Consider the following 13035-nt stretch of genomic DNA (forward strand, 5'->3'; position numbering starts at 1 on the left):
ATATATATAAAAGGTCCATGCATTAGATTAATTTACCATGAGAGTCCTCTAAATTCTCCAAGACTTAATAACAGTGTTGAAAAACACCTTTTAGAGTTTCAAACTCTAAAATCTCCAAGAGTTAATAATGGTGCCAATAAACACCATTCAAAGTTTCAAAAAGCAAAAATGATATAATCCAAAGAACTTTATAATGGTGCTAATAAACACCTTGCAATAGTTACAAAGATTTTTTAAGCAAACACTTTCAAATGATGTATCTTGATGGAGGGGGAAAGAGAGGGAAATAAGTTTGTTTAAAATTAAAATTAAAATTTTTATTTTGTTTTGTTTTATTTTATTTTATTTGTATAGCCGTCTCCGTGCTGCCGATATCTTGGACAAGCGAGGGAGGAAGGAGAGGAGAAGGGAAGAGAGAGGGAGAGAAGGGAGGAGAATTTGAAGAGAGGGGGAGAGAAGGGAGGAGAAAGGGAAGGGAGAGGGAGAGAGAAAGGGAAGAGTAGAGGAGGGAGTAATAATTTTTTAAAAATAAATTTAATTAGGTAGGTGGGTGACTAGGAGGAAGGGAAGAGAATGGAGAGGGAAAGAGAGGAAAGAAGAGGGGGAAGGTATGAAGGTAAGGGAAGAGCAAGGGAAGGAGAGAGAGAGAGAGAGAGAGAGAGAGAGAGAGTCGCGTTGCTGTAATAGGGTGCAGCCGCGGCATTTTTTTTTTCGCTCGCTGCTGCTGCACTGTTGTGGTAGCGCGACTCTCTCTCTCTCGATGTGTGTGTGTCACCATCACACAGTATAGAGAAAGGGAGGGAGAGAGGAGATGAGGAGGAGAGAGAGAGAGAGAGAGAGAGAGAGAGAGAGAGAGAGAGAGAGAGAGAGAGAGAGAGAGAGAGAGAGAGAGAGAAAGAGAGAGAGAGAGAGAGAGAGAGAGAGAGAGAGAGAGAGAGAGAGAGAGAAGGGGGGGGAGGGAGGGAGAGACAGGGGGAGAAAGACAGCAGGAGAGAAGGGAGGAGAAAGGAGAGGGAGAGGGAGAGGGAGAGGGGAAGGGGTGCAGAACACGAGAGAGAGGGAGAGGGAGAGGGAGCACAATGCAACACAAGGGAGAGGGAGAGGGAGATGGAGAGGGAGAGGGAGAGATGAAGGAAGGGACACGATGAGAGGGAGGGTGTGATTGAAAAGGGAGAGGGAGAGGTGAGAGTCAATATACTTTCCTCAAGGAATTCAAACTTTCTGCTCTAAAAATCAAACTTCCCTCCCACATTCTCGCCCCCCCTCCCCCTCCCTCCCTTTCCCCCCTTCCCCTTCCCCCTTCCCCCCTTCCCCCTTCCCCCTTTCCCCTTTCCCCATTCCTCCCCCTCTCCCCTTTTCCCCCTCTTTCCCCTCCCCTTTCCCCTCCCCTCCCCCTTTCCCCCCTTCCCCCCTCCCCCCCCCCTCTCTCCCCTTTTCCCTCCCCCTCCCCCTTTGCTCCTCCCCCTCCCCCCCCCCCTTTCCTCTCCTCCATTCCATTAATTTCATTTCTTCCCTACCCTCCCTAAGATAAATTTTTAAGGGCGAATATTTTCCCAAAGACGAATTTAGGAGCTTCTCCAAACTAGTATGGCTAATCTTTCAATCTTGAAATTTGATAAATTCGCTAAAAAATTAACATAACTTTATCGTATGAGGTTCAAATTTAGCCCTCCAAGTACTCAAATCGATCAGCATAAGCCATCTAAAGTCATCTATAGGGTTAGAATTTTCAAATTCCAACTTATTAAAAACTTGTAAATGAAGTTTAATTATACTTAAACCAAATTCACAAGCTAATATTTTTAACTCTACCCCATGCCCTAAATCCTAAACCCTGATCCTTATAGCCTAAACCCAAATTCCTATACCATAAACACTATTTTCTATAACTTAAACCCTAAAACCTATACCTTAAATCCTAAACCCCATTCCCCCCTTTCCTCCTTTCCTCCCTTCCCCCCTTCCCCTGTCACAAACTCCATTTTTCACCAAGTGTTATGGTCAAGCACCAAAAAATAGTATCTAAGGACCTGTAATAAGGAGATCATCCACATATAGAACGATAATAGCGGATTTTTCACCTTTCCTGTACACATACAAGTTAGCATCTGAGGCACATCTTTTGAAGTTTAACTTATGAAAGAATTTGCCTATCAGTTGGTACCATGCTCTTGGGGCCTGTTTCAAGTTGTACTACAGAGTCTTCTTCAGCTTACATACCTTGTTCTCAGAATGGGGGGCCTCAAACCCTGGTGGCTAAGCCACGTACACACCTCCTCCTTGAGGTCACCATTCAAGAATGCTGATTTAACATCCATTTGATAAATTTACCACTTTTTATGAGTAGCCATCGATAGTACTATGCAAATAGTGGTCATTCTGGCAGTCGGAGCAAAAGATTCCTAAAAATCAAACCCTTCAGCCTGCGAAAATACTTGTGCAACCAATTTGTCTTTGTACTTTCCAAAGTCCCATCGGCCTTGTACTTTACCTTCCAAACCCACTTGGTGTCAATAACCTTTCTGTTAGGTGGTCGATCTACCAACTCCCAAGTTTCATTCTTCATGATGCTGTCATATTCTACTTGCATAGTGTTTTTCCAATCTTGGTCTACAAGTGCTTCCTCCAAACTCATAAGCTCCTTTACTTCTACAATAATCTCAGCCATTAAGGCCATATTGACTATGTGAGCAGAAGCCTTCCTTTGCTCCTCGATTCTTTGAGACTGCCTTGGTCCATCTGCATGCTACTCAATAGACATAGGCATTTGGTTATCATGGTCATAGAGCTGCCTTAACCATCACAGCAATGGCTTTTCCGGTGGTGTAACAACAGGTTGGTGACTTATACCTTCATCATCTGATATTTCCTCCTCCTTTATAGCTCTTGGGATAGGCCCATAGTGAATTACCTCTTCGCTTGATCATAAAGTGGAAGAGCTCTTCTCTGGCTCCACTGCATGTGGCTGCTCCCTAAACACCACATCACGGCTTACTATGATCTTCTTTGCCTCTCGATCATACAACTTATAGGCTTTCTTCTCATCACAATAGCCTAAGAAGATACATTTGGTGCTTTTTGGTTGTAGCTTGTTTCTCTCTTTGTCTGGTACATCTGCATAGCATTCACAACCAAACGTTCTGAAGTGCGAGACAGATGGCTTCTTACCACTGTAAGCCTCATGTGGTGTTTTACCTTTGAGTGCCTTTGTATAGCTATGATTAAGGATGTAAACCGCAGTATTGATAGCCTCAGCCCAAAAGTGGTTTCGCAGTCCACCAGCACCTTCCAACATACACCTCCCCATCTCCACAGTGGTCCGCATTCGGCGTTCAACAACCAAATTTTGATGAGGCATGTGGTGTTGTCGTTTGTCACTTGATCCCTTTGCTCTTGCAAAAATCTCCAAACTCTATAGAAACAAACTCACCACCACCATCCGATTTGATTTTCATCACTTTTCTCCCTGTTTCATTTTCAACAAGTTGTAGCCATTCTTTCAATTTTCAATTTACCAAAAGCTTGAGACTTTTTGCAAAGAAAGTACACCCACATCTTCCTATTATAGTTGTCGACAATTAATAAAAAATAGGAAGATCCCCCCAAGGCCTGTGTAGGCATCTTACCGCACAAGTCAACATGCACCAACTCTAGAGTAGCGTTTGCTCTATTCTTGCTTTCTTGTGGAAATGTCTTTCCCTGTTGCTTGCCCATCATGCAAGCTTCACACGGTTCTTTGATTTCTACTAGTGCAGATAAGTGAGCAACCATACCTTGCTTCTGCATCTTCTTCAGCATTGCAAATATGATGTGGCCGAATCTTTCGTGCCAAAGTACTTAGCTCATACAGGTTGTTTCTCCTTACTCTTGTGCCAACAAGATTGCCTGCACTATCCATAATTTTTGCTCCTATCTTGTTGAACCTCACCTCATGGTCAAGGTTAGTTATGGAAGCAACTGATAGCAAATTTCTCTTGATTTGTGAAACATACAGCACATTAAATAGCTTCTTAACATCTCCATTTATGGAAATAAATGAAACCGTACCTTTACCCTCAATAGGGCATTTTTTGTTATTACCAATCATCAATAGTGATGGGTTCCTATGGAGGATGCATGGAACAATATAGACCCTTCTTACAAGTCATGTGACAGGAGGCACCACTATCCAACACCCATGAATCAGTGGTTGAAGCATCTTGAACTGAGGAACACTCTTCCTCAATGGCCAAAAATAGATCCAACTCTGCTTTTGCTGTATTAGCTGACTCTTTCCCCTTATCTGTCCTCTTTAGGGTACCATTCTTTTCATTTGCTTTCTTAACTCGGCAATTTGAGGGGAGGGAGGGGAGGGGAGAGGGGGGGGAAGGGGAGAGGGGGAGGAATGGGGGAAAGAGGGAAGGGGGGAAGGGGAAGGGGAAGGGGAAGGGGAAGGGGGAGGGGGGGGAAGGGGAAGGGGGAAGGGGGGGGAGGGAAGGGGAAGGGGAAGGGGGGGGTAGGGGGGGAGGGGAAGGGGGGATTGGGCAATGGGGAATGGGGGAAGGGGGGAATGGGGGAAAGGGGGAGGGAAGTTTGAATTTTAGAGCGGGAAGTTTGAATTCCTTGAGGGAAGTATATTGACTCTCACCTCTCCCTTTCCCTTTTCAATCACACCCTCCCTCTCATCGTGTTCCCCTTCCTTCCTCTCTCCCTCTCCCTCTCCCTTGCATTGCATTGCGCTCCCTCTCCCTCTCTCTTGTGTTGCACACCCCTTTCCCTTCCCCTCTCCCTCTCACTCTCCCTCTCCCTCTCCTTTCTCCTCCCTTCTCTCCCTCCGTCTTTCTCCCCCCATCTCTCCCTCCCTCCCTCTCTCTGTCTCTCTCCTCCTCTCTCCCTCCCTTTCTTCTATAGTGTGCAATGGTGACACACACACACACCGAGAGAGAGAGAGTCATGTTGCCATGGCAGTGGCACCAAACGACACAAATTTATTTTATTTTATTGCCGCTGTTGCATTGCCATGGTAGCACGACTTTCTCTCTCTCTCTCTCTCTCTCTCTCTCTCTCTCTCTTCCCTTACCTTCATTCCTTCCCCCTCTTCTTTCCTCTCTTTCCCTCTCCATTCTCTTTCCTTCCTCCTCGTCACCCACCTATCTAATTAAATTTATGTTTGAAAAAATATACTCCCTCCTCTACTCTTCCCTTCCTCTCTCCCTCTCCCTTCATCTCTCCCTCTTCCTTCTACTCTCTCTCCCATCGTGGTCCCCTCCCTTCCTCCCTCTCCCTCTCCCTCACGTTGCGCTCTGTTCCCCCTCTCCCTCTTCCTTCCTTTTCTCCTCCCTTCTCTCCCTCTCTCTTTCCATTCTCCTCCCTTCTCTCCCTCTCTCTTCCCTTCTTCTCTCCTTCCTCCCTCCCTTGTCCAAGAGATCCGCAGCGCGGAGGTGGTGAGAAAAATAAAATAAAATAAAACAAAACAAAATAAAACAAAATTTTAATTTTTAAAACTTCTTTCCCTCTCTTTTTCCCTCCATCAAGATACTTCATTTGAAGGTGTTTGCTTAAAAAATCTTTGTAACTATTGCAAGGTGTTTATTACCACCATTATAAAGTTCTTTGAGATTATACCATTTTGGCTTTTTGAAACTCTGAATGGTGTTTATTGGCACCATTATTAATTCTTGAAGATTTTAGAGTTCCAAAACTCTAAAAGGTGTTTATTAACACCGTTATTAAGTCTTGGAGATTTTAGAGGACTCTCATGGTAAATTAATCTAATGCATGGACCTTATATATATATATATATCTACGTACGTATGTGCATACATACGCGCGCACACACACACACACACATAGTTTATCGATGGATTTAAATGATTTTATTTATTAAAGTTATTAAAAAGTTAAAATTTTAAATGAAGATTCTTTAAAATGAAAAATTATACTAGGATTTATATAATATAGAGTAATGTAAGAATTACATTTCTTAGTTTTTGCATTATTAGTACAATATGATAGTGTAAGTAAATAAACTCTTTATTTCAAAAGGGTAGTGTCATCTTTTGGTTTTGGAAGGATATTTTCATAAAGTAGATTTTTTCAATAGAAATTTAAGTACAAAAATGAATCGGGACCGTGCACCAGTCTATGTAAGAAGTTACATTAATTTTCATAATTTCAGTTTTATTTGCTACTGTTTCTTATCTTTTGGTGTAGCTTATCTTTGTTACATTTTCATAATTTTGATTTTATTTCCTTCAAAACATTCTTAAAAATTCCTTGTTTTAATGTTTTTATCTGTGTTTTGAAGCATGAGTTTTTCCTTAAATTTTATCCATAAACTAGTCCAAAAGTATCTATTAAAATGAATTTGTACATTGACAAGTCCAAAATTAATGAAATAAGTGTTTGGAATGGAATCACCTAAAGAGCTGGATGCATTGTGGCATGTATCTCTGCATGGGGCAGAAGAGTGCCTCGTACCAAGGACTTACCTGGCTGCTGAATAACTACATGATCACTAGTGAACTCCTACTGAGTATCTGCATCTGTAGCAAAAGATGGAGTCGGATCCATGCATGAGAGTGATGACTGTACATCAATAGAATCAGAGTGAGCTGATGTAGATGAGACTGCCTCATACTGAGGACTTACCGTCAAATTTGCCTCATGTTGAGGGCTTACTATCGAATGAGCCTTGTGCTGAGGGTTTACTGAGGTATATGCATGATCAAAAGCCGTGGGCTGATACATGCTAACATCCAAAGCATCTGCGTCTGCATCTGAATATTGATGTGTCAAGGCCAATGAGGCTCGAGTTGACATCATACACTGGAACATACCCTGTGGCAATAAATGGTCGAAGAAGGTTCTCTTTCCACTCATGGATCTCGTTTGGAGTCATGACTAGTGTATCATCAACTCTGTGATGTGAACAACTCCATGCTGGAGGGAGTTTGGTGCTCTATGCAAGAGGCTTACCCGTGTACTGGCGAGAGTGTCTACCCATGAGAACACTGTAAAAGAGCTACCACTGGGGGGCTTATGCTAAACTGTCAAAACCAAGTCATGTGAGAACAACTGTGTGCCAAGGATCAAGCCTGTAGTATAATGATGACAACTGCGTGTCGGGATAGCCAAGAGGCTATACAAGGCTGATGTGTATGTGCAGGAACCAATGCCAAAAATAGTCAACAAATGTGACTGTACATGGGTGGCATGTGTGTGTGCAAGAAGAATGCAACCATCCTGAAACCGAGAGGACGATCACTGCCAAGTGTCACGCTGGTGTGGTGAACTGCTGAATGCCAAGAGAATTGAACTGGTGTCAAATGTGTAAAAGTGAATACCGATGATAGTCCACACGGACTGACGCCGGTGGGAACTAATCGGGTAATGTGGCAATGGGTAACTTGGCTTGGTGGAGTTGGATCTCCTTTATGGCGGTGCTAGTCTACAGCTAGACGACACATCAAATCATCAAATGTAGCAAATGAATTTTATCTTGATTCATTTTAAGTGTTGGGTGCACTGCAAATTATCAGGAGGTGGTTCCGATGATCAATAATACTGTAGTTTTGTGCTTTAACAAAGTTTAAGGCTTTTGCAAAGTATTACATACAGGCAAGATTTAGGCAGCAAAAAAGGCAATTGGATGCCTATCGTATGCCTGACTGATGCAAACGGGCTCCACAATTAGATAAGGTCTGGCAGGAGGGGGTAATGGAGAACAAGGCAATCGGATCTCAGCTTGAACTGATGCTATCTTGTAGACATATCAGATAGCAGATCTAAGGTGCTCTATACGTAGAGCATAATCTGCTGAGCATTTTTGCTTTTTGGATCACCTCCAAATTCCCCCTGGATCAAAAGTTATGGCTGCCAGAAGAGTGGGCCAAACATGATTCCAAGAGGGTGATCAAAAATTGATGATTGACTCTGCATGCTCTAGGAAAGAAGAATGTTGTTGTAGATGCACTCTCTAGAAGGCCAATGCGGTATCCAAGAAATGACTAGTTTCTGTTGTTTCTATATCCTATCATGATGAATTAGATGCCGTGAAAGAGCAATATGCTATGAATGATGACTTATATGATTAGTTGTTTGAGGGATAGAGAAATGATCATTATGCATCTCGAGATGGTTTTTGTTGATGCATGGCCGTTTGTGTGTCACAAAGTAGTTGAGGGACAAGCTAATATTAGGATATAAGTCATATTATTCTACCTCATGAAAGACACAAAGGAACTGATGCAATTGTGAAGTCTATTGAGCACTTATTTTACTAGTTAGCTTTGCGATGTGATGTTTTTGCGATGTGATGTTAAGGCATATGTCAGGACATGCATCACCTTCCAAAAAGTGAATTATGACAAGTAGAAAACCCATGGACTATTACAGCCACTCCCCATTTTGAATAGACCATGGCAAAGCATTGCTATGGACTTCATCTTTGATCTTCCTCATACACCGTCAGGTCACGATGGTATCTGGACCGTTATTTGCAGGTTCGATAAACAGACTCATTTTATTTCAGTGAGGAAGAAAATTTCAGCATAAAAGATGGCAAAGCTTTTCATGTCTCGTGTCTTTAAATACCATGGAATGCCACAGTCTATCATCAGTGCAAGGATGTGAAATTCGGCCATCTGGAACTTAGGGTAATTTACGGTGAATACCATGGACTTTTGATGAATTAAATTGTTAAAAGGCAAGTTCAGCTAAATCTGCAAGCCAGCCTATACAATGTTTTGGGCCTATTTTGGATTTTCTCAATCCTCATGAAGCCACTTGTCATAATAATACATGTTGATTTCATACAAATCTAGCGGTGTGAAATTAACTATATTTTAAGAACTAACTTCAAAAGCATAGATAAGGGCTGGTTTAAGATGGTCACAATTTCAACCCTCGGACTAGTTTAGGACACGATCACAATTTCAACCACCAGGCTGGTTTATCTTGACGGTCTCAACTTCACATATTAGACAATAACAAGTATATTGCTTTTCATTTCTAAATTTCACAATTAGAAAATAACAATATATTGCTTTTCATTTTTGAATTTCACAATTTCAATCAGTAATTGCTATTTGTCTTGATCTAGCACTGGGCTGGTTTAGGACAATCACATAAGTCCAAGCCATCCCGGCCTAGAAATTAAGTGGTATATGACCCAAAATGTAGGAAATTAAATTTAACTAATTTAAGTAATAAGAAAAACAATAATTTTAACCACCGGACTGGTCAACAACTAATGTCTGTTCAACCACATTGGTTTAGGACAATCACATAGCTGGTGATTGAGCTGAACCAACCACGATTACATGATGTTCGAAGCATCGGGTTGGTTTAGTAAAATAACAATATATTGTTGTTTTGTTGTGAAATATGTTACTGTTAATTTTTGCTCAACCATGCTAGTTTAGGATAATCACATAACTGGTACCTGAGCTGAACCAACCACGGTTGCATGATGTCCCAACCACTGGGCTAGTTTAGAATACTAACAATTTATTTATGTTCTCTTGTTGCGAAATATATTGCTGTTAATTTTTGTTCAACCATGTTGGTTCAAGACAATCACATAACTGGTGTTTGAGTTGAACAAGCCACGGTTGCATGATGTTCCCACCATCGAGCTGGTTTAGGACAATCACATTAAGTCCATGCCAGCCTAGTTTAGAAATGAAACAAGTAAACTATCGCAAAGCTCAATCACAAACAACCACTAGGCTAGTTTAGGCATTGCTGACCTGTGTTGTATCAAGCATGTGTATGATCTCATCAAACACCTTAAGTCTCATTCACTTTTTACAGATGTCCTTTTTACTTGGAGAAACTCTCGTATTTTCATGCCAAAACGTCATCCCTCTAGCAATGTGTTCCTCACTTACGTTATCTCTCCTTTTCTTGTATTCTGTTATTGAAGCCCATAGATTTCTTGGATTAGAATGATCGTGCATTGATTTCGCTCTAGTTCAATCGCTAGAGCCAAGTTGGTCCTTTTGATTGACAACATCTTCGACATTGTGCACTCAAGCCATTTCTCCTTTGTTTCAGGGGACACCAACATAGCTAATGTTGCCTCTTTGCAGCTAGTTGATCTAAGTTGTGCACCCCTTTCACTTTTTGTAGGCCATTTCTCAGGTTAGAGAGCATCACCTTTTGGGTGTGCATCTCCTGAGGTGTTGAATTCTCCCACCAATCGTGACACCACAGCTCCTATTCTTTGCTTTGATGGCAATGATAGAATGAGTGCATTTGTAACTTCTTCCTGCTGCTACTCTGCAAGGAGTCTTCTTTCTTCTCATTGTTTCTCCCTTCACAAATGTTGCGAAAGTGTCTTTCATTGCTGTTTTGATACCGTGCCATTCCTTTCCTTGACCCACAATCTATTCCTTGTGCCTTGTGACCAAGCTTTTCAACTTTCCTATCTCATAGCCTCTGTCTGCTTCTCTTGCAAGCTATAGCAAGCTGCATGTTGCCATTGATGCCATGGCCACGATCAATCTAGAATAGAACCAAAGACGCTAGCTTGTGAGGCAAGAAAAGAATAGAAGACAACTTACCCGAAAGAAGACAATGCCAAACCAAAATCTACGAAAGATCACATCAAGGCGTATGTGGGTTGCAAGGCGGGGGCAAGTTGCAAGTACTTAATATTCCCAGGTTCGATGGGTGGGAGGTTTGAAAATCCAAAATTAGCAAGAGTAGAGAAATTTTCAACCGTCGAGTTTCCCCCCTCTAGTTATACACATCAATAGAATCAGATATCCCAAACAAGTGCAGTGTGGTCTAAAATGCTTCAAAATACATATAGGCTTTGCAAAGGGCATGCTATCAAGTTTGACATGTTGTGTATTATGTTATGCAATGACGTTTGACATGCTTATGAGCCATATAGCAAGCAAGTGCATGGAAAAAGAAACAATTCAAAATTGTAAATAGTATTGGATTTATTAAAGATCTTTGCACATCCACAAATTGCACATTTTTAACTTCTTCCATTTTAGGATGAATCCATATAGCAATACCAACAACTTATGGTGCCCTCAAATGGGTGTGCATCACTTTAGCACAACATTAAAGTCCCGCTAACCCATACCTAAAGTTTTTATTTAGGTGTGTCCTTGGGTTGAGGAGAAGCTCACCTAGTGTACTTTTGAAGGATTACTTGGTTGCATGTATGCATATAATAAAATTTTGAATTTTTGAATAAATTACTATTTCATATACTCTTCAGAATGCATAATTCACATGCAACATAGCACTTGTAATGCTTTAACAGTCTCATTCCAAATCATCATTCCATATTTTTTTAATCTCATGCTCAAGTTTGGAATGCATACTACAACTTGATTGCCGAATTCCATTAAGCAATGCATAAGTTATGGGTCATGCAAGATACCTACATATATATAGAAAATTCCCTGAGCCTCACCAAAAATTGCTACACCCAAGAAAGCAATGACTTTTTTTTACCGCATTATCCAACATTGCATTCATGAATTTCAATGGAAAATGGTTTTCCTTAGTGATTAAGCTTACAATGGTCAACATTGACTCTAAGAATGCAACTCTTCTTGGGTACACTAACTTTAGACAACACCCATTCACTATACAAAATAGGATAAACAAAGACAATCACTAATAGCTTATAAATATCTTCTTTAACCAACAATGATTATTTAGGATTGAATCTATATAGGCTTTGACGTATTCGTCAAACATTGTCTTCTAAATGAATCTATATTGAAAAAATTATATGCTGACCTAATGCTAGTTTAGCATCGTCTTCTAAATGAATTCTATGTTGACATAATTCCATGGAAAACCCCTTTATATCCTTATGTGACTATGCTAGCACATCCTTAAACTCTATAAGTAGTGCAACAAATTTGTCCCTTCCTCATATGCTTGTGTACCTATGTTGACCATTCTTTGGCTCAACCTCAGATCTCTTACACTGGTACAAGCTTATTAGAATAATCTTCTTCTGAGAAATGATGCATCAAAGTTTCTTTAGCATATGTAGGTCATTCCTTGAAAGTAATATCCTCTACCTTGTGTTCTAAGAAAAAGTGTTGGCATGCTTTAACTCTTTCTTCCACTTCCTAATTTCCTTAGGTAGTACTTCCTTACCTGGTACTTTCTTGTACTTGATAGGATCAGCCTTTACTTCCATCACCTCACTAATACTTTTGTAAGAACGAGGCCTCATCCCATCCTTCTAGCAATTTGCATACAAAAACTGTAAGGTCAAGGTTTTTGGTAGTATCGATATCATCATCTAACTTCATACGCTTATGCATTTACACCAATCATCTCAATCCCATAAGTAACCTATGTATAAACCATTTCACCTATTGAATTTGCAATATACACACAAATTCCATATAGAGAAATGATTTAGACCTTCGGATATATATTCCAAGGGACTCATTCACCATCATAGCCATACTAGGCAAATCCACACATATCATATCATCTAGCACCAAAATCTCTAGCTCCACGAGGTTGACCCTGATATCCCCTTGTAGGGGATAACTTCTCCACATGTCTTAGAAATTATAGTAATAAACTTATGGGAATCAATAAATGTTTTAATCTCTCCATTCTTTTTTGCTACTCATGCAATTGGATAACCCCCATAGCACAAGAAAATAGATCCAAGCCTTGATATTGCCCAAGGCATGCGCTACCAATCTTTCCTTCTTAATCTTGGAGACCTTGGCATTTTTTATAGGGGTTTTCCTTAAGTTTTGCAAGCGAGTCAAACTCTTTAAGGGTTCCATCTCTAATGGTTTAATCATACCATCCTCAATTGGAGAAATATCTCTAAGTAAAACTCTCTTCAATTGTTCCCAAGGTTTAAAATGAGCAAACCTATGGCATGCATGCCAACACATAGCCCCCATCCAAAATACTAGGAAAAACTTGAAAATTTTGCCTATTATTCCCTTGATCAAGAGCAGTATCTAGTAGTCTCCTTGTCCCTTCCTTGGAACTTATCATACACCAACCCAACTATGCTGAATTGTCTGCATCTTTTCGCTT

Source organism: Dipteris shenzhenensis, chromosome 23 (assembly GCF_047967505.1).
Source record: "Dipteris shenzhenensis isolate YYH24624 ecotype China chromosome 23, Dip_SZ_1.0, whole genome shotgun sequence".
Classification (NCBI taxonomy): domain Eukaryota; kingdom Viridiplantae; phylum Streptophyta; class Polypodiopsida; order Gleicheniales; family Dipteridaceae; genus Dipteris; species Dipteris shenzhenensis.